The sequence below is a fragment of the Mirounga angustirostris genome, unplaced genomic scaffold (genome assembly GCF_029215605.1).
Source record: "Mirounga angustirostris isolate CCGP_5_RB_7025 unplaced genomic scaffold, mMirAng1.0.hap1 SCAF_3, whole genome shotgun sequence".
NCBI classification, from domain to species: Eukaryota; Metazoa; Chordata; class Mammalia; order Carnivora; family Phocidae; genus Mirounga; species Mirounga angustirostris.
Genome location: NW_026991711.1, coordinates 152,239,932 through 152,266,572, shown reverse-complemented (window position 1 = coordinate 152,266,572; position 26,641 = coordinate 152,239,932). Strand labels below are relative to the sequence as shown.

Sequence of the window (26,641 nt, the reverse complement as noted above, 5' to 3'; positions counted from 1 at the left end):
CCCCCTGCTTGTGCTTACGCTCTATCATAAATAAATAAAATCTTAAAAAAAAAAAAAAGAATTCTGGGTTGACAGTGATTTTCTTTCAGGACTTGGAAAATGTTTGCCTCTTTCTTCTGTCCTTCAAGTTTCTGAGGAGAAATCTGTTATCATTTGACTCATTGTTCCCCAATCGGTAATGCATGGCTTCTCTCTGGCTCTGGCAGCTTTTGAAAGTTTTTCTTCATCTTCCTTCATCTTCCCTTTTCAGAGATTTAATTGTGACATGTCTGGGTGTGAATTTTTTAAAAGTTTATTCTGTTTGGGGGTACATTCAGTTTCTTGAATCTGTAGGTTTATGTCTCTCACCAAATTTGAGAAGTTTGAGCCATTATTTCTTCAAGTATTTTTCAGCTGTGTGTTCTTTTTCTTCTGAAACTTTGATAACATGAATGTTAAATCTTCTGTTATTATCCCACAGGTCCCAGGGGATCCATTCATTTTTTTAAAAATCCCTTTTTCATCTGTTGTTCATATTGATAATTTCTACTGCTCTATCTTCAAGTTCACTGACTTTTCTGGCCTGCCAATTTTGCTATTGAACTCATTATTTTAATTATATTTTTATTTTCTATATTTATGATGCTTTCACATCTTGGGAGCCTTGCTGGCTAGGGAAAAAGTGCCCCTCCCAGAGCTAACTAATTCCTGGAGGTAGTAAATGACTCTGTCTACCACATGCTTTTTATATGCAAACCTACCAATCCAGAGCTCTACCCCAACCACCTCCTTTATCCAGCTTTCACACACCAAGCCAATATTTCCCCTGCTCTAAATCACACGGGGCCAGATATTGAACAACTAAAGATCACCACCATAGCTCAGAGCCTGCTGAAATTACTCAAACTATTCAATCCTAAACTTGTTCAAACTTGACTACTCTGCCTCACCCATTCCTTCTATTGGTTTCCAAATAAAGGCTTGTGCCTGTGCTTTCCTCTCACTCCTCCTGCCTCCTGACTGACTCTAGTACTTCTTCATGTAGACTTGCATGGCAGCATACCTCTTAAACTCTTCTTTCAATGGCACTGACCTGTCAGTGTTATCATTTAGTCATTTTTAGAAATTAAATCCTAGGTTCAATTAAAACACCCATCTAATGAATTTTTTAGTTCAGTTATTATATTTTTAAATTCTAAAATTTCCATTTGGTTTATCTTTATATCTTCTATAAAATTTGCTAAGATTTTTTGTTTCTTCTTCATTTGACTCGAGTATTTGCAATTGCTTATTAGAATGTTTTTATAATAGCTGCTTTAAAATCCTTGTCTGATAATTCCAACATCTTCATCATCTTGATATTGACATCTGTTGATTATATTTTCTTACTGGAGTTGAAATTTGCCTAATATGGTGAGCAGTTTTGTACTATATCCTGGACAGTTGGATATCATAAGAGTCTGATTCCTATTTAGATATCCTAACTGAGGGGAGCCTGAGTGGTTCAGGCAGTTAGGTGTCTAACTCTTGATTTCAGCTCAGGTTGTGTTCTCAGGGTTGTGGGATCAAGCCCCATGTTAGCCTCTGCACTGGGCATGGAGCTCACTTGGGATTCTCCCTCTCCCTCACCCTCTGCCCCTCCCCCACCCCATTCACTCTTTCTCTCCTCTAAAAAAAGATATCCTAATTGAGCATGTACTTAACCTATTTATGTTCAGAATGTATGGCCTAGCCCACTTTTGTGGGCTATGATTCAAATGTCAATTTGGTTTATAAAGCCTCTAGAGTGTTACTCTGTAGGGAGTTGTGGTGACAGAACAATGATACACACACACACACAAATTGTCTACATCCTAATCCTTAGAACCTATGAATATGTTACCTTACATGGTAAAAGAGACTTTGCAAATGTGATTAAGTTAAGGATCTTGATATGGGAAGATTAGCTCGGATTTCAAGGTGGGCCCAATGTAATCACAAGTGTCTTTATAGAAAGAAGGCAAAAGGATCAAAAAAAGAGGGGAGATGTGATCACAGAAGTAGAGGTTGGAGTGATGTGCTTTAAAGATAGAGGAAGGGGCCATGAGCGAAGGCATGCAGGCAGCCTCTAAAATCTGGAAAGGCAAGGAAATTGATTCTCCCCAAAGCCTCCAGAAAGGCTTCCAGAAAGAAGGATATTCTATGGACACCTTGATTTTAGCCCAGTAAGACCCACTTTGGCTTTCTGATCTCTAGAACTGTAAGATAATAAATTTGCATTGTTTTAAGCCACTAATTTTTGGTAACTTTTTATAACAGCAGTAGGAAACTAATACATGGTAGAAGTTAGTTAAAGTTCTGCCAACCAGCCCCACTACTGGAGCACCATAGGGATGAGGGAGTACATGGCTTTTTCGTAAGTTTTATCTCAAGATCAAGGAAATTAACAATAACTTATTGGTTTAAAACAACAAAAATTTATTATCTCATGGTTTCCTTAGTTAAGAATCCCATAGCTCGATGTCTCATAAGGCTAAAATCAAGATGTGGTCCAGCCACATTCCCACCTGGAGCTTCAACTAGAGAAAGATCCACTTCCACCTCTTTCACATTGCTGGCAGAGTTCATTTCCTTTCAGTTGTTAAGGCTAAGATCCCCGAGTCTTGCTACCTGTCAGCAGGGGCCACATTCAGCTCCTAGAGGCCATTCTCAGATCTTTGCCATGTGGACTCCTCCATCTTAGCAACAGGAAACCACCCTCATATCAAATGCTTCTCATGCTTTGAATTTCTCTGACTTCCCCTTCTACTACCAGGCAAAGAAAACTCTTAACTTTTAAAGGGCTCATGAGATTAGGCCAGGATCACCTGGATAATCTCCTTATCTTAATGTCCACCATGCCATATAACATAGCCTAACCACAGAGGTCATGTCCATCAAATTCACAGTTCCAGGTCAGGATATCTACTCAATGGTAGGAAACTTGGGGGTACATCTTAGAATTCTGCCTACCACATATAGGTAAGAAGTTCCTGTTCTACTGGGTTGGGCTTCTCCTTTCCCAGTCCTTCGGCTAGAGAAATAAAATTTTCTTATTTTTGTGGTCGTTGCTGTTTTTGTTTGTTTTTCTGTTGTTGTTGTTGTTTGCTCTTTTGTCTCTGCCCCCTGTTGTTTCAAGGTTACAAATATTTTTAGCATACAGACCTGGATATATTGAGAGCAAGAAAAGAGCCCAGGAAGCTCACTACCAGGCCATTCCTCAAGTCTCAAGATGTCTAGCTAATTCACTTTTTTCCACTTTTCTGATCTTCTAGTAAATGACTTATATATTTCATTCAGGATTTTTTGGTATTGTTATTAGCAGGAGGTATAAAATGAGATGCACCTACTCCATCTTGTCTAGAACAAAACTTTAGTTACATGGAACATTATAAAGATGAAAGGCAATGCAGTTAAGAGGAAAGACCACTTAACTGTAAGTCAGGAGACCTGGCTTCTGGTCTAGCCTCTACTATTGACTAGGCAATGATTTTCATGTTGTGTGTGCATGAGCCCTAAGAGGATGTAAGAAATGAGTATTAAAACTTCTATTTGCAATTAGTTTAGCTCATCCTTTAAAAATTTCTTTTGGGGGGGTCCCTGGGTGGCTCAGTCGGTTAAATGTCTGACTCTTGGTTTTGGCTCTGGTTGTGATCTCAGGGTAATGAGATTGAGCCCCACATCAGGCTCCATGTTCAGTGCAAAGTCTGCTTGAGATTCTTTCCCTTTCCCTTTGCCCCTCCCCCTGCTCAAGTGCTCTCTCTCTCTCTCTCTCTCTTTCCCTCTGTCTAAAATATATACATACAGGGCGCCTGGGTGGCCCAGTTGATTAAGCAACTGCCTTTGGCTCAGGTCATGATCCTGGAGTTCCAGGATCGAGTCCTGCATCAGGCTCCCTGCTCAGCAGGCAGTCTGTTTCTCCCTCTGACCCTCCCTCCTCTCATACTCTCTCTATCTCATTCTCTCTCTCTCAAATAAATAAATAAATAAAATCTTAAAAAAATAAAATAAAATATATACATACATACATAAAATCTTTTAAATTTTTTTCTTTTTTGTTGTGTGTTTTATAATGTGCACAACGTGTCAGTTCATACATATATATTAGTACATAGATATATAAATAAATACACATATATTGGTGATACATGCTCAAAAATGTTTTATAGGATTGGTAACAACACCAGATATCTAAAATTAGACTGCCCCAGATTTTCTGGGACATCTAATTGCCTAAATATGTCATATTTGATTTAGGGCAGCTCTCTTCAACATGGAACAGACTGTAATTAAGATTCTTTTATATATCTTTAGTTGAAAATATAATTCTTAGCTCAAATAATGCTTCCTACATTCCTTAGAACTTTAATATGAAGAAATGATCAAATGAGGGTGAATCATTCTTAGAAAAGTAACCCTTTAACAATAAATAAATTCTAAGTTTATACTTCCAACCTAATAAACTTAGGTGAGCTGAGTTAAAAGAAATAAGTGCTTTCTAGAATTCATTTAAGATTATACTTAGTTGAGGCACCTGCGTGGCTCAGTCGGTTGTGTCTGCCTTCAGCTCAGGTCATGATCCCAGGGTCCTGGGATCAAGCCCCACATTGGGCTCCCTGCTCGGCAGGGAGCCTGCTTCTCCTTCTCCCTGCCCCCCTCTCCCCTGCTCATGCTCTCTGTTCCTCTTTCTGTCTCTCTCTCTCTCAAATAAATAAATAAATAAAATCTTTTAAAAAAAAGATTATACTTAGTCAATTTGCTAAGCATAAAATTCCATTAGTTTAACTTCCATCTTTAGCCTTAACACAGAGAGGCACATTTACATCTAACACTCTGAAACTATGACCCACAGTTCTTTCCAAGTAGCATTTCCTTTGCTTTTTCATTGCCAGTGACATTGTGAGAAAACTGGTACCCACTGCTCCAGTGTCTCTGACCATCACGTGGCTGCATGTGACAGAGACCACACATTGATCTCCTATCTCCTCATCTTTTTTCATAATGGATACTCCATAGCTGACTTATGACTGCCTTGCTAGAAGCTATCTTCCTCAACATTCTTTGTAGCTCATTGTAGCCACATGACTAATGTCTGAGAGGATGTGAGTAGAAGAGATGTGCACAATATTTGTATCACATTCTTAAAAGTAAGCTATTTACCCGTTATATCTTCTTCCCACTTCCCGTGGGCTGGACCACACAGTTGTGACGATGGTCAGCACGCTTCAACCTTGCCCACAAGGAAAACAAGGGAAAGGTGGAATAAGATAGAAGGCTGCATGATCTATGGGAGAGTTGCCTTCCTACCAAAAACTGTGCAAAAGCTCCAGACTGCTCTATGAGAGAGAAATAAACATCTATCTTGTTTGATCCATTATATAGCATGGTCTCTGTTACAGTAGCCTATCCTATAATCTAACTAATACACCTATTTAGTTTTTCAGCACACGTTAAGTTTTTACTATACTAAGCTACTGTCTTAGGTTCTGGAGATTTAAAAAAATGAGTCAGGCATACTTCCTATTTTGAATAACTCCAAACCTAAGAAAGGAAAATTTGAGTCAAAGGAAAATAGGAAGACAAATGACCTTTATTAACCACCTATGTTTTCACATGCATTGGCTTATTAATCCTCACCAAAAAAAATGAGTTGTAAGTGGTATAATTGTCATTGTACAGCAATGGAAACTGATGATCCAGTGGCACACCTGCCTTATAAATAGTGGATTCACTATACATTTTTATCATCACCTTTGATCTAGGACCATTTTTTAATTGGTACTAACAGAGCCAGCAAAACTGTATCTCCATGGCCACAACTGAGATTCCTCATAAAATAGGCATGTGTGACTTGTATTCCAGAATCCCATCCATTCCATCTTCCAGCAACAGATCCCAATTTTCATATTAAGTTTTATTCTTTCCTCACTCTCCCTCTCTTCAGTCCACGTGCTTGAGCAAGGCTACGCCTCTGTCCTTAGAGGTGAAACATACTCCTTAGGCTTAAGCTAGTCAGTGCATCATGTTCCCTTAGCCACAATGATTGGTTCAGGGATGAGAACGAGACTCAAGTCAGTAACTTTGAGTTCTTGGGAAAGCGAACTTGCTCTTGTTTTTTCATCTTGAACCTAAGAGGATAGAAGGACTGGAGCACTACTGTGTGAAACCTCATACTGAAGCCATGCAGAAAGCAGAATGAATGGTTGGAGCACTAATGGATTGTTTTGCTTGAATCCAGCTATACTTGAAGCCTTGGGACTTACCCTTGGGCTTTCTAGTTAGACAAGACAATAAATTTCCTTTTAGGCCAGATGGGGTCAGTTTTTCTGCCACTAGTAACCAAAAGAATCCCACTCATTCTTTAGAGTCTTAGCCTGTGCTGAGGGTGAGCTACATCCACTCATTAATAAAGTATTCATCTTTCTATCCTGTTGTTCATAATTTTATTGCTTGATAGAACCTCCAAGATTCTTGATAAACAAAAATTTATCATGTAAAATACAAATGCTTTGTCAGTAACAGTCAATGGACACCACTTTCAGAGAGATTTATAACATCTATTTTACTAATTTTGGATTTGCCATGGTTTTTGGCTGGTGTATTTTTGGCATTGATGGTTTACTGTATTCATATGCTTTAAAAATCTAATATTTGATCTAATTATATCTTCCTAAATCTAAATATAGTACACAATTCAGAAAAAGTTCAGGCTGTAGGGAAAACCAGTAGGGAGTTAAATTTAGAGTTTTCCTGCACCATCAGGACCTCTTCTTCATAAGGCTATTATCATTTAAAGTAAGAGAAGTAGCTGACTTTCTTAACACAGAGAAACAGATGAAGAAAGTCAGACAAAATGAGAGAAAGATAAATATCTCCCAAATGAAAGAACAGAACCAAACCACTGCAAGAGACCAAGGCAAAATGGATATAAGTAACATGCCTGATAGAGAATTTAAAGTAATGATCATAAAGATACTGGGCTTGAGAAAAGAGTGGAAGACATCAGTGAAACCCTTAACACAGAGATAAAAAAGAACCAATAAGAGATTAAGAACACAATAAATGAAATTTAAAATACATTTGATGTAATAAATAGCAGACTAGATGAATCAGAAGGATGAATTAACAACCTGGAAGACAGAGTAATGGAAAGTAATCAAGCTGAACAAATGAGAGGAAAGGAAATTATGCAAATTGAGAATAGTCTTAGGGAACTCAGTAACTCCATCAAGCATAATAACATTCGCATTATAGGGGTCTCAGAAGAAGAGAGAGAAAAGGGGACAGAAAATTTGAAGAAGTAATAGCTGAAAACTTACCTAATTTGGGGAAGGAAACAGATATCCAGATCCAGGAGGCACAGAGATGGCCCCCAAAACAACCCAAGGAGGTCCACACCAAGACACATAGTAATCAAAATGGCAAAAAAGTAGTGATAAAGAAAAAAAATTGTAAGAAGCAAGAGAAAAGACAGTTACATACAAGGGAAACACATAAGGCTATCAGTAGATTTTTCAGCAGAAACTTTGCAGGCCAGAGGTGAGTGGCATGATATATTCAAAGTGCTGAAATCTGCAGCCAAGAATACTGTATCTAGCAAGGCTATCATTCAGAATAGAGGGAGAGATAACGAGTTTCTCAAACAAACAAAAAAACTAAATGATTTCATTACAACCAAACCAGCCCTACAATATTAAAGGGGACACTTTGAGAGGAAAGGAAAGACCATAAGTGAAAGTATGAAAAGAAAAAACACACAAAAGCAGTAAAAATCAGTATCTCTTAAAAATCAGTCAAGGGATTCACAAAATAAAAGGATGTAAAATGTGACACCATATACCTAAAACATGGTAGAGAGAGGAGTAAAGAATGGGTTTAAATTTAAGCTTCCATCAACTTAATATAGACTGCTATATGCAGAAGATGTTATATACAAACCTACTGGTAGCCACAAATTAAAAACCAGTCCTGGATATGCAAAAAATAAAGAGAAAGGAATCCAAGTTTATCACTACAAAAAGCCAACTAACTATGAAAGAAGAGAGAAAGAGAAGAAAAGAGAAGAACTACAAAACAGCCACAAAATGAGTAACAAAATGGCAATAAGTACATACTTATTAGTAATTACCTTGAATATAAATGACTAAAAGCTCCAATCAAAAGACATAGGGTGACAGGGGTGCTTGGGTGGCTCAGTCAGTTAAGAGTCAGGGTCTTGATTTCAGCTCAGGTCATGATCTCAGAGTAATGAGATTGAGCCCCTCATCAGGCCCAAACTGAGTATGGAGGCTGCCTAAGATTCTCTCTGTCCCTCTGCCTCTCACCCCTGCTCATGCTCTCTCTCAAAAAAAGAAAGAAAGAAAAAGACATAAGGTGACAGAGTAGATAAAAAAATAAGACCCACCTATATGCTGCCTACAGGAGACTCATTTCAGACCAAAAGACATCTTCAGATTGAAAGTGAGGGGATAGAGAAATATTTATCATGCAAATGGATGTCAAAAGAAAGGCAGGGTAGCAATACTTTTATTGGACAAAATAGACCTTAAAGCAAAGACTGTAACAAGAGACAAAGAAGGACACTATATAATAATAAAAGGGACAATCCAACAAGAGGATACAGCAATTGTAAATATGTACCCAATATGGCAGCACCCAAATTCACAAAACATTCATAACAAACATAAACAAAATAATAGTAATACAATAATAGTAGGGGACCTTAACACCTCATTCACATTGATAGATCATCCAAACAGAAAATTAACAAGGAAACAGTGGCTTTGAATGACACATTGGACCAGATAGTTTTAACAGACGTATTCTGAACATTCCATCCTAAAACAGCAGAATACATATTCTTTTCAAGTGCAGATGGAATACTTTCCAGAATACATCACATATTAGGTCAAAGAACAAGTTTCAACAAATCTTTAAAAATCAAAGTCATACTATGCATCTTTTCTGATCACAATGTTATGAAAGTAGAAATCAACAACAAGAAAAAATCTGGAAAGACCACAAATAAATGGAGGTTAAATAACATGTTGGGTCAACCAAGAAGTCAAAGAAGAAATTAAAAATTACATGGAAACAAATGAAAGTGAGAACACAATAGCCCCAAGGGATGCAGCAAAAGTGGTTCTAAGAGGGAAGTTTATAGCAATACAGGCCTACCTCAAAAAGCAAAAAAAAATCTCAAATAAACAACCTAACTTTACACCTAAAGGAGCTAGAAAATGAACAACAACAACAAAAAAACCCAAAACCAACAGAAGGAAGGAAATAATAAAGATTAGAAGCAGAAATAAATGCTATAGAAACTAAAAAAAAAAAAATCAATGAAACCAGGACCTGGTCCTTTGAAAAGATGAACAAAATTGATAAACCTATAGCCAGACTCAACAAAAATAAAAGAGAGAGACAAAGAGAGAGAGAACCTAAATAAACAAAATAAACAAATAAAAGAGGAGAAATAACAAAATAAACAAATAAAAGAGGAGAAATAACAAAATAAATGAAAGAGGAGAAATAACAACCAACACCACAGAAATACAAACAATTATAATAGAATCATGAAAACCAATATGTTAACATATTAGACAACTTAGAAGAAGTGGATAAATTTCTAGAAACATATAAACTACCAAAACTAAAGCAGGAAGAAAAAGAAAATTTGAACAGACCAATTACCAGCAGTGCAATTGAATCAGTAATCAAAAACCTCCCAAAAAACAAAAGTTTAGGATCAGATAGCTTCATAGATGAATTCAACCGAACATTTAAAGAAGAGTTAATATCTATTCTTCTCAAACTATTCCAAAAAATACAAGAGTCAGGAAAACTTCCAAGTTCATTGTATGAGGCCAGTATCACACTGATACCAAAGCCAGATAAAGATACCACCAAAAAAAAGAAATATATGCCAATATCTCTCATGATTATAGATGCAGAAATTGTCAAAATTAGCAAATGGAATACAATACATTTTAAAAATCATATGCCATGATCTTTATTTATTCCTGGGATATTTATTCCTGGGATGCAACAGTGGTTCAATATTCACAAAACAATCAACATGGTATGTCACATCAATAAGAGAAAGGATAAAAACCATATGATCATTTCAATAGATGCAGAAAAAGCATTTGACAAAATATAACATCCATTCATGATAAAAACACTAAGCAAAGTAGGTTTATCTCAACATAATAAAGGCCTTATAGGAAAACGCAAAGCCAACATCATACTCAATGGTGAAAAACTGAGAGCTTTTCCCCTAAGGACAGGAACAAGACAAGGATGTCCACTCTCACCACTTTTATTCAACATATTACTGGAAGTCCTAGCCACAGCAATTAGACAACATAAAGAAATAAGAGGCATCCAAATTCGTAAGGAAGAAGTAAAACTCTATTTGCAGATGACATGATACTGCATAGAAAACTCTAAAGACTACACCAAAAAGCCACTAAAACTGATAAATGAATTCAGTAAAGTCTCAGGATACAAAATTAAGGTGCAGAAATCTGTTGCATTCCTATACATTAATAATGAAGCAGCAGAAAGTGAAATTAAAGGGCGCCTTGGTGGCTCAGTCATTAAGCATCTGCCTTTGGCTCAGGTCATGATCCCAGGGTCCTGGGATTGAGCCCTACGTTGGGCTCCCTGCTCAGCAGGAAGCCTGCTTCTCCCTCTCCCACTCCCCCTGCTTGTATTCCTTCTCTCACTGTGTCTCTCTCTGTCAAATAAATAAATAAAATCTTAAGGGGAAAAAAAAAGTGAAATTAAGAAAAAAATTCCATTTACAATTGCACCAAATACTATAAAATATCTGGAATAAACTTAATCCAAAAGGTGAAAGACTTGTACTCTGAAAACTATAAAACACTGATGAAAAAAAATCAAGACAATGTGAAGAATTGGAAAGACATTCCATGGGTTGAAGAAGAAATATTGTTGAAGTGTCTATACTACCTAAAGCAATCTACAGATTTAATGCAATCCCTATCAAAATACCAACAGCATCTTTCACAGAACTAGAACTAAACAATCCTAAAATTTGTAAGGAACCACAAAAGACCCCAAATAGCCAAAGCAATCTTGAAAAAGAAAAAACTGGAAGAATCACAATTCCAGATTTCAAGTTATATTACAAAGTAGTAGTAATGAAAACAGTATGGTACCGACATAAAAATAGACACATAGATCAACAGAATAGAACAGAAAATCCAGAAATAAATCTACAACTGTATGGTCAATTAATCTTCAACAAAGGAAGAATGAATATAGAATGGGAAAAAGACGGTCTCTTGAACAAGTGGTGTTGGGAAAACTGGACAGCTACAATGCAAAAGAATGAAACTGGACCACTTTCTTTCACCATACACAAAAATAAACTAAAAATGGACTAAATACCAAAATGTGAGACCTAAAACCATAAAAATCCTTGTAGATAGCACAAGCAGTAACCTCTGACATGTCTGTAGCAACATTTTTCTAGATATGTCTCCTGAGACAAGGGAAATAAAAGCAAAAATAAACTATTGGGACTATATCAAAATAAAAAGCTTCTGCACAGCAAAGGAAACAATCAACAAAACTAAAAGACCTACTGAATGGGAGAAGATATTTGCAAATGATATATCCAAAAAAAGGTTTGTATCCAAAATATATAAATAACTGATACAACTCAATACTCAAAAAACAAATAATCCAATTTGAAAATGAGCAGAAGACATGAACAGGCATTTCTCCATAGAATATCTAGATAGATGACCAACAGACACATGAAAAGATGCTCAACATCACTCATTATCAGGGAAATGCAAATCAAAACTATAATAAGATATCACCTCATAACCTGTCAGAATGGCTAAAATCAAAAACTCAAGAAACAGCAAGTGTTGGCAAGGATGTGGAGAAAAAGGAACCCTGGTGCACTATTGGTGGGAATGCAAACTGGTGCAGCCACTGTGGAAAATAGTATGGAGGTTCCTCAAAAAGTTAAAAATAGAACTACACACTACTGGGTATTTATCCCCAAAATACAAAAACATTAATTCAAAGGAATACATGCACCCTTATGTTTATAGCAGCATTCTTTATAATAGCCAAATTATGGAAGTAGACCAAGTGTCCATCAACTGATGAATGGATAAAAAAGATGCGATATATATATCCTTTATATATACATATAAAGGAATATTACTTGGCCATAAAAAAGAATGAAATCTTGCCATTTGCAACAACATGGATGGAGCTAAAGAGTATTACACTAAGCGAAATAAGTCAGTCAGAGAAAGACAAATATAATATGATTTCACTCATATGTGGAATTTAAGAAACAAAACAAATGAGCAAAGGAAAGAAATGGGAGAGAGAAAGGGGCAAACCAAGAAACAGATTCTTAAATTATAAAGAACAAACTGATGGTTACCAGAGGGGAGGTGAGGGGGGGGAGGGATAGGGGATGGGGATTAAAGAGTACACTTACGATGAAAAAAAAAAAGAAAAGAAGATATAAGCAAAACCCAAAAACCTCAAAAAAAGAAAGAAAACTATTATTTTCTTCTTTTTAGGACTATTAGAACTAATTTAATAGTACTGTTTTAAGCCCTTTTCCTCAGGAAATTATCAATGTGTTGTACTTGTTTAAATATATTGTTATCAAAAATGGATTGTATTAAACTCTGAATCACAATCTTGCTTTCTAGTCTCATGAATTTAAGCTGGAGGAGCTGGCTATATTTTCACTGATTTTACCAAAGTTAATTTTTCTGAAATAAATTTTTGCTATTTCATTCAAAGCTTTTTTCCATAGGCTTTGCATAATACACACATTTGTACATCATGCATCTGTGCTCCTGACTTTCATTTCTCCTTCACGCTATCTCCCATGGATGAAGGAAATGGAGCTGATGTGTCAGAACTGTGTATGAGGGGCAGGTGAGGGGCTGAATGTTGTAGGTGTGAACGTGGGGCATGTGTTTAGACTGCATCTGTTGGTATGTGAGAGCAAAGGTTCAAAGAGCAAGGATCTGTGTTAGAGTTCAGTGCTTGCTAAAAACTGTGCATGATGGCTTATTTTTATATCAGTTTTCAGTTAAAACACTGATTTTCAGGTTTTTGAGTGTGTGTGTGTGCACTATCACAGATCTCAAATTAACATAAAGAAGATCTCTAATGGAATCCATAAAATTTTAGGGAAGGACTGTGTAGACCTTGTTGTGATATGTCATCTGTCACGCTTACAATGTAACTTGACGTTTTACAACTCTATATTACCATTCTCCAATATGTTTATATTCAAATTATTTATATCTTTTTCCCCCCACATATTGGAATTAGAAAATGTCCTTAACACTATCACACATACACCAACATATCCCTATTCTTGTAATACTTTTTTTTACCTGAACTTTAATGCTATAATTTTTAGAAAGGATGATTTTATAAACATAACTAAATTATATTTTTCAGTGTGATACTTTTTCACAAAATGCAACACATCAAAGGAACCTGTATAAGAATCAATATTCTTGGATTCTACTTCTAGCCCTGACGTTAACTTGGCACATAATCCTGAGCAAATAAAATCTTGTGATTCAATACTCAGACTTCTCATCTGAACTGAAGTGGTTTAATTAAATAATCCTCAAGGTCCTTCCAAGGTCCGTGACTCCCTAAAAGAGGTGATTTGTAAACCATAAATATTACCTTTGTGATTAATAGGAAAGAATATGAAGTACTTTTGAAGCCTTATCCAGTGATTGTATCTTAGTCCTGGATAATAGATTTATACATTCAGTTGGGAATAAAAATGCTTGAAGTTTGAATATTGCCCTTCTCTCAATTTGAGACAGCCTTAGGGTACAAAAGATACTAAATAATTATGATGCAATAAGCTTTGCAAAGGAAAGGACTTTGTTTTGGTCACTGCTAAATCCCCAGTTCCCAGAATAATGCCTAACATATGGAGGGGCTTAAAACTTGCTAAATGAATAACAAGAAAGTGTCAAGATGGAAGGATTTATAAAACCCAGTAAGAAAACAGAAGGCTTTGCAGGAAGGATGATAATTGAGCTAAACCTATAGGGATGAACTAGAGTTTGCTAAGCAGAGAAGGAAATAAAAACATCGCAGACAGAGCCAAGTGTGTTGTGGCAAAAACAGTAAGTTATCTTCAAGATCCATTCTTCTTCCTTCCCTAGAAACAGAACTTCTAAGCCCATGACCACTGAATGAAGACTATATCAAAACCTAACAAATCCAAACCCACTTTATCACAATTTTTTTTAGATTTTTTAATTTTTTATTTATTTGAGAGAGAGAGCAAGAGAGAGCATGAGTGAGAGGAGAGGTGGATGGAGAGGGAGAGCCCACTTTATCAATTTTAACTCAAATTTTTAAAAGGGAATTAGCAGTAGTTGCTGTCACAATCAAGTAAAAACAGTTGTCCAATACAAAACATTTTACAGGCAACTAATAGTCACTCAAGTTCCAAACTAGTCTACCCTGACCCCCTTCTAAATTTCCTAAAATGGTGCAGGAATTGGGAAGTCAAAGGGCTTGGTTGAAGGCCTAGAGATATCATCAGCACCGTGACTTTGGGCAAATCTCTGGATCTTTTTCATCCTCCATTTTCCCACTTGTAAAATGACAGTCATCAATGATAATCAGTCCCAATCCAGGAATCATTACCTACCTTTGCAATACAGCTTGAAGTATCATTTCAAGATGAAAAATTTTAAAGCTGCCTTTAGTGAGTGGCTTCATAAATATGCCTATATATTAACATTTTCATGGCTAAAATCAATATCACTCTCTCACTGATGTTTTTCAGTTCAGTGAATTGGATGATGTAAATTCTAAGATTTTACATTTCTCCATGAGACCTAAAAAAACTTTTCCTTTTGGAGGGGGGGAAACTGAAACCTATAAACTTTTTTATATTCCTTGAATTCACAAGTAAATATTGCTCGCTTCTGAGATGCTCTCTCAATGATGCCTTTGAATTTTAACACTGTGTGGCTAATCCCAACTTTGGCTTGAGACTGGGACACCCTTCTTCAGTCTCATGTTTCAGGAGCCATTCCTGCTTCGCCTGAACAGTCACCTGATACTTACACAGCTTTCTGTGCCTCTTAAATGTACCCTTAGTGTCAGAATGTACCTGGACAATATGACTCACCTAGTGGCTGGGTCAGGTTATCACAGTTGAACTAACCTGGCAAACTCAATGGATCTAAGCCAATAGTTAAGGAGTTCAAGGATGGATAGGGCCACTGCTAGTAAGGCAACCTCTCCCCATTTCTATCTTTCACTGCCTAGCACACATAAGGACACATACTACATTAAATGCAAAAAAAAAAAAAAAAAAGCTCTTAACTCATAGGACTACCATGCAAATTACTATTGGCTTTCAGGAATTTTTAACCCTTTTAAAGAAATCTCTGGCATATAGGTATACAATAGAAATTGATGGCTTTCTAAAGTGGTAGATGAAGACAGGTTAAACGCAGAGGGGTGTATCGTAATGTACCTTTAACTTATGCAAATTTAGCTATATGAGAGAGGGCAGGGGCAGAGAAAGAAAAGTTTACTTAGAATGATTCTGCTTTCCATTCTACTCCCTATGTTTAAGCACAGGAGTGATTATGATATGAGAAATGACTTTCATGCCATTCTTACAATGAAATACTCATCTGTATGCTCTGAGATGGTTTCCAGTACTCCAACCATCAGGTTTGCCTACTTTTCACCCAAGAGCAAGAGAAAAGGCAAAGAGAAAGTACACTCACAAAGTGATTATGCCTTTCCCTACAAAAAGATGCTCTCCTACATATCTTTCCCAACTACTCTGCTGAGGAACAAATTAGCCCCAAATTTAGCAATTTAAAGTAACAAATATTATCTCACAATTTCTATGGCCAAGAATCTGGGTACAGCTTAGCTCAGGTCTCCTGGCTCAAGATTTCTTACAAAGCTTTGGGTGCCTGAGTGGCTCAGTCGGTTAAGCAGCTGCCTTCGGCTGAGGTCATGATCCCGGGGTCCTGGGATCGAGTCCCACATTGGGCTCCCTGCTCAGTGGGAGTATGCTTCTCCCTCTCCCTCTGCCTGCTGCTCTGCCTACCTGTGCTCTATCTATCTCACTGTCAAATAAAATCTTAAAAAAAAAAAAAAAGATTTCTTACAAAGCTTCAATCAAATAATCAACTAGGACTGCAGTCATTTCAAGGTTCAAATGGGGAAGATCTGCTTCCAAATTCACTTCCATGATTGTTGGCAAGATTCAGTTCTTCCAGGCTAAGAGGACTAAGGGTCTCAGTTCTTCTCTGGCTGTTGACTGAAGATCTCTCTTGGTTTCTTGCCAGGAGGGCCTCCCCTAGGGCAGTTCATAGCATAGCAACTGGCTTCAATCAGAGTGAGCAAGTGAGAGACCAAAAGAAAGTAAACAAGATGCAAGCAAGTGTCACATTGGTGCCTAATCCTGGTGGTGACATCCCATCACTGTTTGCTATAGTCTATTCATTAGAAGCAAACCACTAGGTCCAACCCACACTCACAGGCATGAAGACCGGGAGGAAGGATCACTGGGAGCCAACTCAGAACTGCCAACCCCACTAACCAACGGATAGTTTTCCAGCATTCTTATTTCAAAGCTGCAATGCAAAAATCTGCTACAAAGATATAGAAATCTGTTCAGAATTTTTGTCAGCGTATGTCTCTGTATATTTTGCATACGTGCAGGTTTGTAGAAATCAGTGAAAGGAGTTTCAAGCAGAACTAGACTCAAATAAACTTTTGAAGCCCACAGTAGGTAAAACCATGTGTTTCTTCCTGGTCTTGAGGGTATAGCTGCCCAATTTGTGCCCTGTGAATGGATCTAATTGTATTCTAGACACTGATCCTTAGTGGAGTTGAGTGTGTGGGATAGTGTGCCCCAAGATTCCTACAGATGGCAAGCAGAACAATATCTTTTACCCCCATTCTGCCAAGATGCAGAGATTGCAGTCAAGGCCGTGCTTTACCACCTGGCACCTCCTTCAGCAGGCCACTGAGAGCACACCAACTGGACTTAACATGAATGAGGAGGCTCTGGTCCTGCTGGGGGAGTCTGTGGTGTGGGTGCCCAAGAGGCAGAGAAAGTGGCTTTGGTCAGCTTGGGCAGGGGCTTCTGACCAGTGTAGCTCCCGACCCAGCATTTGCCCTAAGTCTCTATTTTCACATTTATTCAATGCTCCTGTCTATTTGCAACCAATGTGTCATTTTAGGGACATCCAAGTTACCTGCAGAGTAACCATACTGACAATGCATGTGTGATAGAAACACATTAAGTGAATTTGAAAATTTTTTATAGAATTCAAAAACCATGTCATCACAAGAAATGTCAACATTATGTTTGCCAATGAAGAAAAGGAAAAGCTATTGGTTTTTATGTTTTCAAAAGTAGTGAATTTCTGAATGGAAATGAAAATGTTATTTTAAGTTTTTTTTATTTTTTTCTGTCACCCATTTGTGAACAATTTCTTATTAATAGTGACTATCAACAATTTGAAGAGCTCTTTATTGAAGAGCATTGATAAGAATTACATGTAGCGGGGCGCCTGGGTGGCTCAGTTGGTTAAGCGACTGCCTTCGGCTCAGGTCATGATCCTGGAGTCCCGGGATCAAGTCCCACATCAGGCTCCCTGCTCAGCACGGAGTCTGCTTCTCCCTCTGACCCTCACCCCTCTCATTCTCTCTCTCTCTGTCATTCTCTCTCTCTCAAAAATAAACAAAATTAAAAAAAAAAAAAGAATTACGTGTAGCCATTTCAAGGATAATTCACACATAAAATGTCATGTTTAAGGAGGCAAACTCATGTTTATCAAATTAAACTTAAACATTTTATTTGGAAATTTCAGACTAATTCAGTATCTAATATCTTCCCTTATACTTTATATTGTATTTATTCATCATAATTATAATATAAATAAAATGTAATAGATGCTTTTACCAAGTCCCACGTAGAAGTCCTCAAATCTCCTCCAGTTTATCCCAATTTCTATATATACTATGAACTAAAAGAAAGTTTAGGAAGCTTTGGTTTAGAGCAAGTTGCCTGACTGTTGATTATTTATCTGTTGTTTTTCAGCTTTATACTTAACCTTTGTAATCTGTTCTGTATTCCTCAGGGCCTGAGGTCTGCACATTATGTTTCTCAGACTCCTTGCCAGTGGCCTCCTGTTGGCATCTGCCAATGGCAGGCATTGGGAAAGATCAGAGGAAGGGAGAAGTGTTGTACTTCTACATTCAGTAACAACAGACGGGGCAGTAGGGCTGCAGGCTCCAGCTGCCCAGGCAGCAACAGAATCTCTTTACCGTTTATAGCCCTAGCCACGGAGGGAAATTTCTGACAATTCCAGTCCCTGAAGTGACCACATCCATAGCTGCCCAGGGACAGGAACAGGCTCGTGGGTACAAGCTTAGAAGCATCAGGAGTTTTCCTAACTCTGCGTATCTCCCCTCCTTCCTTTTGCTCTTTCAGCCCTTCCAACACTTTGTAAACAACTTCCTGTATTAAATCCCTCATGTTTGAAATACTGACCATGGTTTCTGTTTTCCTGACTGAATCCAGAATAGTAAAATGAGTTTTGTGTGAGGAGGAATTACTTTTCTTTTCTCAAAGACCCTAATAGCCTCTGGGAAAAGAGATGTGGAGGTTGAGTTTGGTCAGTCTAGGTCCATGCAGAGTATTTGACTCTAAGTTGTCTTCTCTTTCCTAAAGCATGGAGACAGGGTGTTGAGGATGGACAGTGAATGAAGAAAGAAGCACAGTAACAACAAATGGCTTACAGTTTTACCGAGTTGACCTTAAAAGCCACTGGCAAATTCTGACTGGCTGGATGAGGTCTCCTGCTTCAAAATTTATCTTGGTGTCAGAAAAAAATATTCCCATATTGCTGATGTCTCTTAGTTGCCATCTCACCATTTAGTTACAATCTATGCTTCTGTCTGGTGTTTCCTTACTTGGTATTATTAGCGACTTTGCATCCTATTAGAAAATTGAATGTTGGGCGCCTGGGTGGCTCAGATGGTTAAGCGTCTGCCTTTGGCTCAGGTCATGATCCCAGGGTCCTGGGATCGAGTCCCGCATCGGGCTCCCTGCTCCTTGGGAGCCTGCTTCTCCCTCTGTTTCTCTCTCTCTCTATCATGAATAAATAAATAAAAATCTTTAAAAAAAAAAAAGATTAAAAAAAAAAAGAAAATTGAATGTTGAACCATTTATCCAGGCAGCCTGAATTACAAATATCAAATATTACTATTTTCCTAGAATTAAGGAAAACTTTATAAATCTTGGTGTATCCCTTCTCTTCGTTTACCAGCTACTGAATAAATGAGGTGCTTTTTTCATTCCTGATTTGATCTAAGATCAACAGAACAGAAGATCTTAAAATACACACTATAACTCCACTCCAGAGAGGCATAAAAATCATTTCTTTTTTAGACTTTTTCTATATTAACGGACTAGTTGCATTCCAAGATATCTGTAGCTTTTCCAGAAACATCAACTATTGTATAAACTATTGTATGAGTTATATTTCACTCTTAAACTCCTCAAATACTTGCAGAAAGGCTGATACATCTCTATTAATTACCTGTTCAACTTGATATACATTTGTTTTTGTGTACCCAAGCTTTGCTATGGAAGAACACGATGACCTAATAGCCTCTAACTGCACCCTTGTAGTCTGCATCTACTTCATCATGCACTGAAGTGATTGTTAGAGAGTCTGACAGGCTTTTCTCCACTTCCTCTCTGCTTCTGCTTTCCCTGGGGCAATGTGAGAATGGAGTGGTGTACAAGGCAAAGTGTAATGCCTGGGGAACCCGGGTAGACAGAGAATATACCAGCACAGCTGAGGAGAAGAAAGCAATTAATTATATCCCCTTTCTGCTTCACTTCTTTTAACTGAAATGAAATTTCCCCAGGGAAAGGTGCATTTGCTATAAACCCCAAACTGTCCATTCCTAGTGGTGGGCTGGTGATTGGATCAGACTCAGAGCTAGAATGTGAACTGCAGCCCATCTTTACCTCTGTTGTGTGGGGTGTGTGGGATGTGTGTGAAATGGCAATTAATGACGGCTCAGCTTGCCTTTTGGAGTCATTGTGGTATGTTTTAATGACTTTCAATGTAGTGGTTTCCAGTAAGCCTTGTTTGTAGAAGTAGAAAGAGAGTCCATTTGTAACTACAAAAGCCTCAGATGATGTCAATATTAATGCAATCACTTTAGAGTTATGCAGAGAAAGTGTTCCAGAATACCAGCCCAAAGATTTATCATACAACAGCAAGTTTCTGTCTTTTTGGGTTCTCTTTCCTTATTAATTCAAGTTCAAAGATATTTAATCCAAAGTTGTGTAAATGTTCTTTTGTAACATACTTGTTTTTTGAACTTCCTTCTGTGTCATATTCTCAAGTTTATGCTTGATGCTAATATGCATTTGACCACATTTTCCAAAAATTTTCTATGGTTATTTTTATGCCACACCCCCCCTTTACATATTTCTTGCACTTGCATTTTTTTTCTGCTTGGATTGCTCAAAAGTCTGTTGTGACAGCAAAGTGAGCTGAGAGCTTCACATTTTTAAGGTCACTGCCTCAACTTAAAGTTGTACATTATCAAACTGGATCTGCCATTACTAAGAGAAAAACATTTTGCCTCAACCTGCCTGCAGCCCAACCCAGACTTTAAAAAGTCTTTCTTATCATACAGCATATCAGAGGTGTGGTTTGAACACACAACCACCCAACAACAACACCAAAAGTCTTCAGGGACTGTCTGAATAGCTGTCTTCTTTAATAAAAATAATACTAAGATGTCCTTTGGATAATCTCTGGCTACAAAGGGCAGCTAAACCACCAGGACCTTCACTGCTGGTGAAATTCATCTTTCCCTTGAGAAAGATAAACGTTTTGCACCCGAGCCACAGAGAAATTATATTTCCTAGCTTTGCTTGTAACACAACTGAAAAAAAAAATATTTTGATTCAAGGCAGAGGTCACAAAGGGGAAACTAAGCACATAGTCCTGGTAGTGGGAAGCAGGGTTCTCCAAAAAAGAGTGCACACACCTCAATGTACAGGGAGTCACTGGGGCATGGCTTGGAAATATTAGAACTTTCTACACCTACTTTTCATCTCATCGTTTGAACATCACTATTTATGTCTGTTCTATGGTGTATGGAAAATGTTGGTACAATATAACATATACACAAGTACATATGAAATTGAAGATACGTGTTCACATTTGTTTGGGGGTACATAAACCAGAACATTTGAAGACCACTGGCCCAGAGCATACAGTTTATAAATTATGAATGATTCTCTATCTGCCGTAAGGATTAAGAACTCTTGCTCAATAATTTTCTCTTGCTCTTGTTTAGCCAAATCTATTGATTAAGCTCAAAGGAGAAAGGAGAGGAAGCCTTGTTATTATTTTCAGAGACTCGCATCCAAAGGGGTAGGGACACAGTAATCTATTTTTGCTGTCAAAGAGCTGAGGATGAGACTTGAATTCTGCCTTAAGGCAGACTGGCAAGGTTCTACGGAGGAAGCTTCTCAAAAGAAGTTTGGCATTTAAAATCTTGATAAGAGAAGATGGGTAAGGGCCCTTTTGAGAGGGAATGAATAGCATAAACAAAGGAAAAAGGAGACAAAAATACAAAGATTGTTTAGTAAACAGTGAGAGGTTTAGCCCCATGAGAGGGAAAGAATAAGACTGGCTTAGTGACTGAGGCCAGTTTCTCAGGGGCTTTAATGCCTTGCTAAGAAGTTTAACATTGTTCTGAAATCAATGAGAAAAAACTGAAGTTATTTTGTTTTAGTTTGGCTTCAATGGGGCGCCTGGGTGGCTCAGTCAGTGGTGTCGGATTCTCCGTTTCAGCTCAGGGTCCTGACATCAATTGAGCAGCATCCCACTCTGTGTTCAGTGGGGAGTCTGCTTCCCCCCTCTCTCTCTCCCTCTGCCCGTCCCCCTGCTCATGCACATACACACACTCTCTCTCTAAAATAAATAAATAAATAAACCTTTTTAAAAAACCAAAAACAGTGGCGCCTGGATGGCTCAGTCGGTAAAGCATCTGCCTTCCGCTCGGGTCATGATCCTGTGGTCCTGGATCCTCCCTGCTCAGTGGGGAGTCTCCTTCTCCCTCTGCCCTCCCCAGCTCCTGCACTCTCCCTCTCTCTCTCTCAAATAAATAAATAAAATCTTAAAAGAAAAAAAAGTTAAAAACTCACTTATTCCAAGATTTACATTAGAAAGATTAACTTGTGTATCAGTGTGATTGGGAAGAGAACAATTAGGGGACTGATGTGATTATCTAGATGGAAAGTATCATGGCCTAAATTATGACCATGATGGCAGTGAAAATGTAGAGGACATATTTAGGCACCTAAATATACCTAAATATATCCCCTAAATATGATACAGAGATATCTTTGGATAATAAGATATAGAGATATCTTTGGATAATAGAGATATATTTGGAAGGGCTATCAGGTAGTTGGATAGGAGAATTTTGATTCTGAGATTATAAGATTAAAAGACTGGAAGAACAGTGGTACAATTAACTGAAATAAAGCTGCAGGGAAAAATAGGTCTTGGGGAGCCATGAAGAAGTGGGTCACTTAGGCCAAGTTTTCTGAGATAATGAAGATTTGCATGCAGAAAGTTTTTTAGGAGTTTGGTGATTCACTAGGAGGACTAACAGGACTTGGCACATAGCCATACTTGCAGATATAAGTTATTACAGCAAAAGGATATAAAGAAAAACCAGCAAGGGGGAAAAGGTGCATGGGATGAAGTCCTGAGGAAACCAAGCACAAGCTTCTGCCTCTCTCCCCATGGAGTCACACAGAACTTGTGTGGCAGCACATGCAAAATAGTGTCCACTAGGGAAGCTCATTAGAGATTCAGTGCCCAGGTTTTTTATTGGACGCTGGTCACATAGGTATCTTTGGCCTCGCACATACCGAAATCCAGACTCCCAGAAGGAAAAGAGGTATTTAGCATACATCACGTTGTTTCTACAACAATTTAGGCACAGCGAGCTGCTCTTATCAGTTCTGGGAATGGCATAAACCCTACTGAAACCCAAGTTCCCAGGCCAGCCAAGGGCCCAAGTTATACCTCTGAAAGGTGTTTCAGAGGATAACAGTCTCGGGAGCCTAAGTTAACTCTTTTCTGCATAGGCAGGACATGACCTATACGGAAGGAAACGGAGCAGGACTGGGCAGAGGGGCAAGTTGAACCATGAAGCAGTTGTGGCAAAGGCCTCAGTCAATCCCACAGAGAGCTCTGCAACTGGATGGTCCTTCAGACATGTCCTAAATGGAACCCAGGGGGCCAGACCTCCCTACTCCCACATTGACTAGGCATTGTGAGCCCCTTTCAGCTGAGAGCAATTCCTAGGCAGGGAAGGAATTGAGCCCTCTGTAGGCAACCCCCAGAAAGCTGGTTCAACGAGTGTTTTTCCTGTGGTTGGCACACCCCAGCATCTCAGAAGGCATGATGAATTGAGTTGGTTGCATAAATGACACCATTGCTCCTTTGTTAATTTGATCCAACCACTTTGAAGATGCTGGGAATTCTAATAGAAATTCAAGTTCAGGGCATCTAAATTCAAGCAATAAGGATGTATAGGTATATATGAAAGTTATAAGAGTATATAGGACACATAGGACAGACTATTTCTAAAGCATCTTGGCACCTGAGGGCCCTCAGTACAGCCCGACTTTTCTCTTTGCACTAACATCTGCCTAAATACGATTACCAACACCACCAACTACTTAGAGGAATTCTTCATTGGAATGCTTTGCCCAGGACCCGGGAATCTGCTCCATGGGCAGACAGAGGTAGCATCCTAGCCCTTAATTGAGAAGGTGTCCAGTTTCCAAGTACTCAAATTAATATTCAAACATCATTTTGCTTGATATCTTGGTTTTCACATCTCTTTTACAAATATTAAGTCTTCTGATCTTATGTAAACTTCAGCAGGCAACGTGACAATTCTTATAATTGAGGAAATTGAGGCTTAGGGGTTACAGGATGAACCTAGAGTTCCACTGCCAGTAAGTAACAGATGCAGGCCCGAGATCTGATGAGTCTGATCTCTGGTGTTCTTTCCACTACCCCACATATGTCTCCTCTGCATCATAAAATCCCTCTCCTAGAAAACAGAACCAGAACCTGAATGTGCTGCAGGGAGACTGGAGATTTTTTTTTTTTTTTAATTAAAAAAATGAACCTTTAAAAGATATAGTCTTCATTTTATTTGGCTCTGAAGAGCCAGAATCAATAGTGCATAAGAGACCAACAGGCATGAACGTAATGAATAAGGAGTCTGTGGAGGTCTGCAAAGAGCAATTCCTGCTTTGGGAATTCAAATATTCTGCTGTGTGAGAGAGATTCTGTTGGTTTTGGAAATACCGTGAATCATTTCCTGAAAGAGAAAAATAATGGAAGCTTTTCAATCCAAGTTTCCAAGAAATGTTCTTTAAAGGCAGAAGACACTTGGGAACACCAGGCCATTTGTAGAGGCCTTTGCTGTTTCCTGGACTTATACACTGGGTACCCACTGAGAAGCTCCTATATACTAGCAGGGGCTTCTTCCTCCTTGGTGGTCACGTGGTTAAAGGAGATTTGTTTCTCTCTGTTCTCACAAGTTACACTGGTCAGGGATGCATTACTTTGATGGTCAGTGAGAGTATCAGAGCCTGGAGACCCACTTTTCAGAATATTAGCAAGGGTCTTTTCACCCGGGAATTTCCAGTGAAATCAGTTCGTGTGCTGTCTCTCTCACCAATAACCCCACAAGAAACTCGTGTTTGCATCTGTGAGATTTAAATGGAGTAGACGCTTGTCAGCATCAGTAAGGTCAGAACGCAGTCAGTATTTCCATTCCAAACCTCCCATGCTCCCCCTCAGTCTTTAGCCCTTTGTAAGTCAACCATAAAAATTCAAAAGTTGAAATTTGAGGCCATTTTTTTTTTAAGGTTGGGAATGTTTTTCTCAAATGATAGAATTGAGATCAATGTGATCTTTCGCAGTGAGCGGCAGGGGAAGAGTGTGGCAGTGAGACGCACACACAATACACACACAATCCTGTCTCCAAGACTGAGATTGAGTAGGGATTATGTCCCATAGGAACCATCTTTTTGAGTTTCACCCAGAAGATAGAGAAACTTATGAGGATTCTGAGCCCAGAACAATCTTTTCCCCAGAAGCCTTGCAGCTATGAAGAAACAGGTAGCCGTTGACAAAGTCAGTGTTTAATTTAGTTGTCAAAGACGATCTCCCATTTCTGCCGCATTGCCCCTTCTGATGATCAAAATTAGTCTTCTCAGTTTGACTCAAATGATGTGTTTGTGTTTCTATGCTTTCTTCTTATTGGGAAGAAGTGAAAAGTCAAGCTTTAATAATTATAGTTGGCAGTGAACCCGTTTATTCCAGCTTCTTAGACATGGTTGGGATCTGTGTTGCTTTTCTGAACAGAAGAATAGCAGGGTGTGATAGGGGTTCATGTGACAAGAAATCATGACTTCCGCAAGGTCAGTTGTTCAGAGGTAAAAACATACTAAAGTGCTCGGAGGTGCTCTGTTTGTGTAACCGTGTTCAGATGCGACTTTTTATACTGATAGTTGTCACCTGTGCCTCACACACCAGGAATGTGTCTAAGAAGAGGATGTATGGGACTGGAGGAAGCTCCTCAAGATTTCTATAAACACCAAAGATGCCTTTAGTGGCTAAGACTTTCACAGCCCTCTAGCTAAACTGTGTGTTCTATCCTTAAACCTATGTTGACAATTTGATAGTAAAACATTTTACAAGCTCATTCATTTCAAGAAAAGCCAGGTAATTAATAGAATTATTGATTCCTAATGTTGTAAGGAATCCCCCTAGCTGTGAAATGTTGGAACATTCTTCAAACTCCAATGGCCTTTACCACCTGTTTATTTCAGACAACCCTGCTACAGTGACCCCATGCATCTTCTCATCATCTGAAAGTGCTCCACCTCAAAAATCTTAGATTCCAAAATCTACTCTTGGAAAGCAACCTCCAGACATATCTGCTGGCCCCATAGCTGCTTTTTTTTTTTTTTTTCCCCAATCTAGCTCATGGCCTTCCGGGATATCTGCAGCCTCACTGACATTACCCACCTTGCCCTTTGCATTTCTTGCTGACGTGCTTGGAATGCCCCCACCCCTGTCCCTTCAAAGCTATGTTGTGTCTTGACTTGTCCATACTGTTATTCAGCTACTCAACCAATATTTATTGAACTAGCCTTGTGTGAGAATCATTTCACTTGGCTCCTCTGTCTGGAATGTCAGCTTCCTCTCACCCTCTCACATGGTGCTCCCTTCCTCTTCTAACTCCTACACATCATTTAAGACACAGTCTTGGAGACACATCCTCTAAGAAGCCACTCCTGACCATCCCCTCCATTCCCTCTTCTCCTTGCCCCATAATAATTTGTGCATAACTGCATCAGTGAATCAGTCTGTCATTGTTTCAGCCTCCCTCACTAGACGGTGTACTCTAGCATACTCACCTTTGGAGCGAGTGCAAGATTATGGTTAGAGCTCAACAACCTGTTGTC

General features: G+C 38.5%; 1 protein-coding gene across 1 annotated transcript in view; it reads left to right on the top strand.

The window, feature by feature from the left end:
* Positions 1–26,641, top strand: part of NEMP2 (nuclear envelope integral membrane protein 2) — a 369,626-nt gene that overhangs the window by 135,459 nt on the left and 207,526 nt on the right. The window lies entirely within an intron of this gene.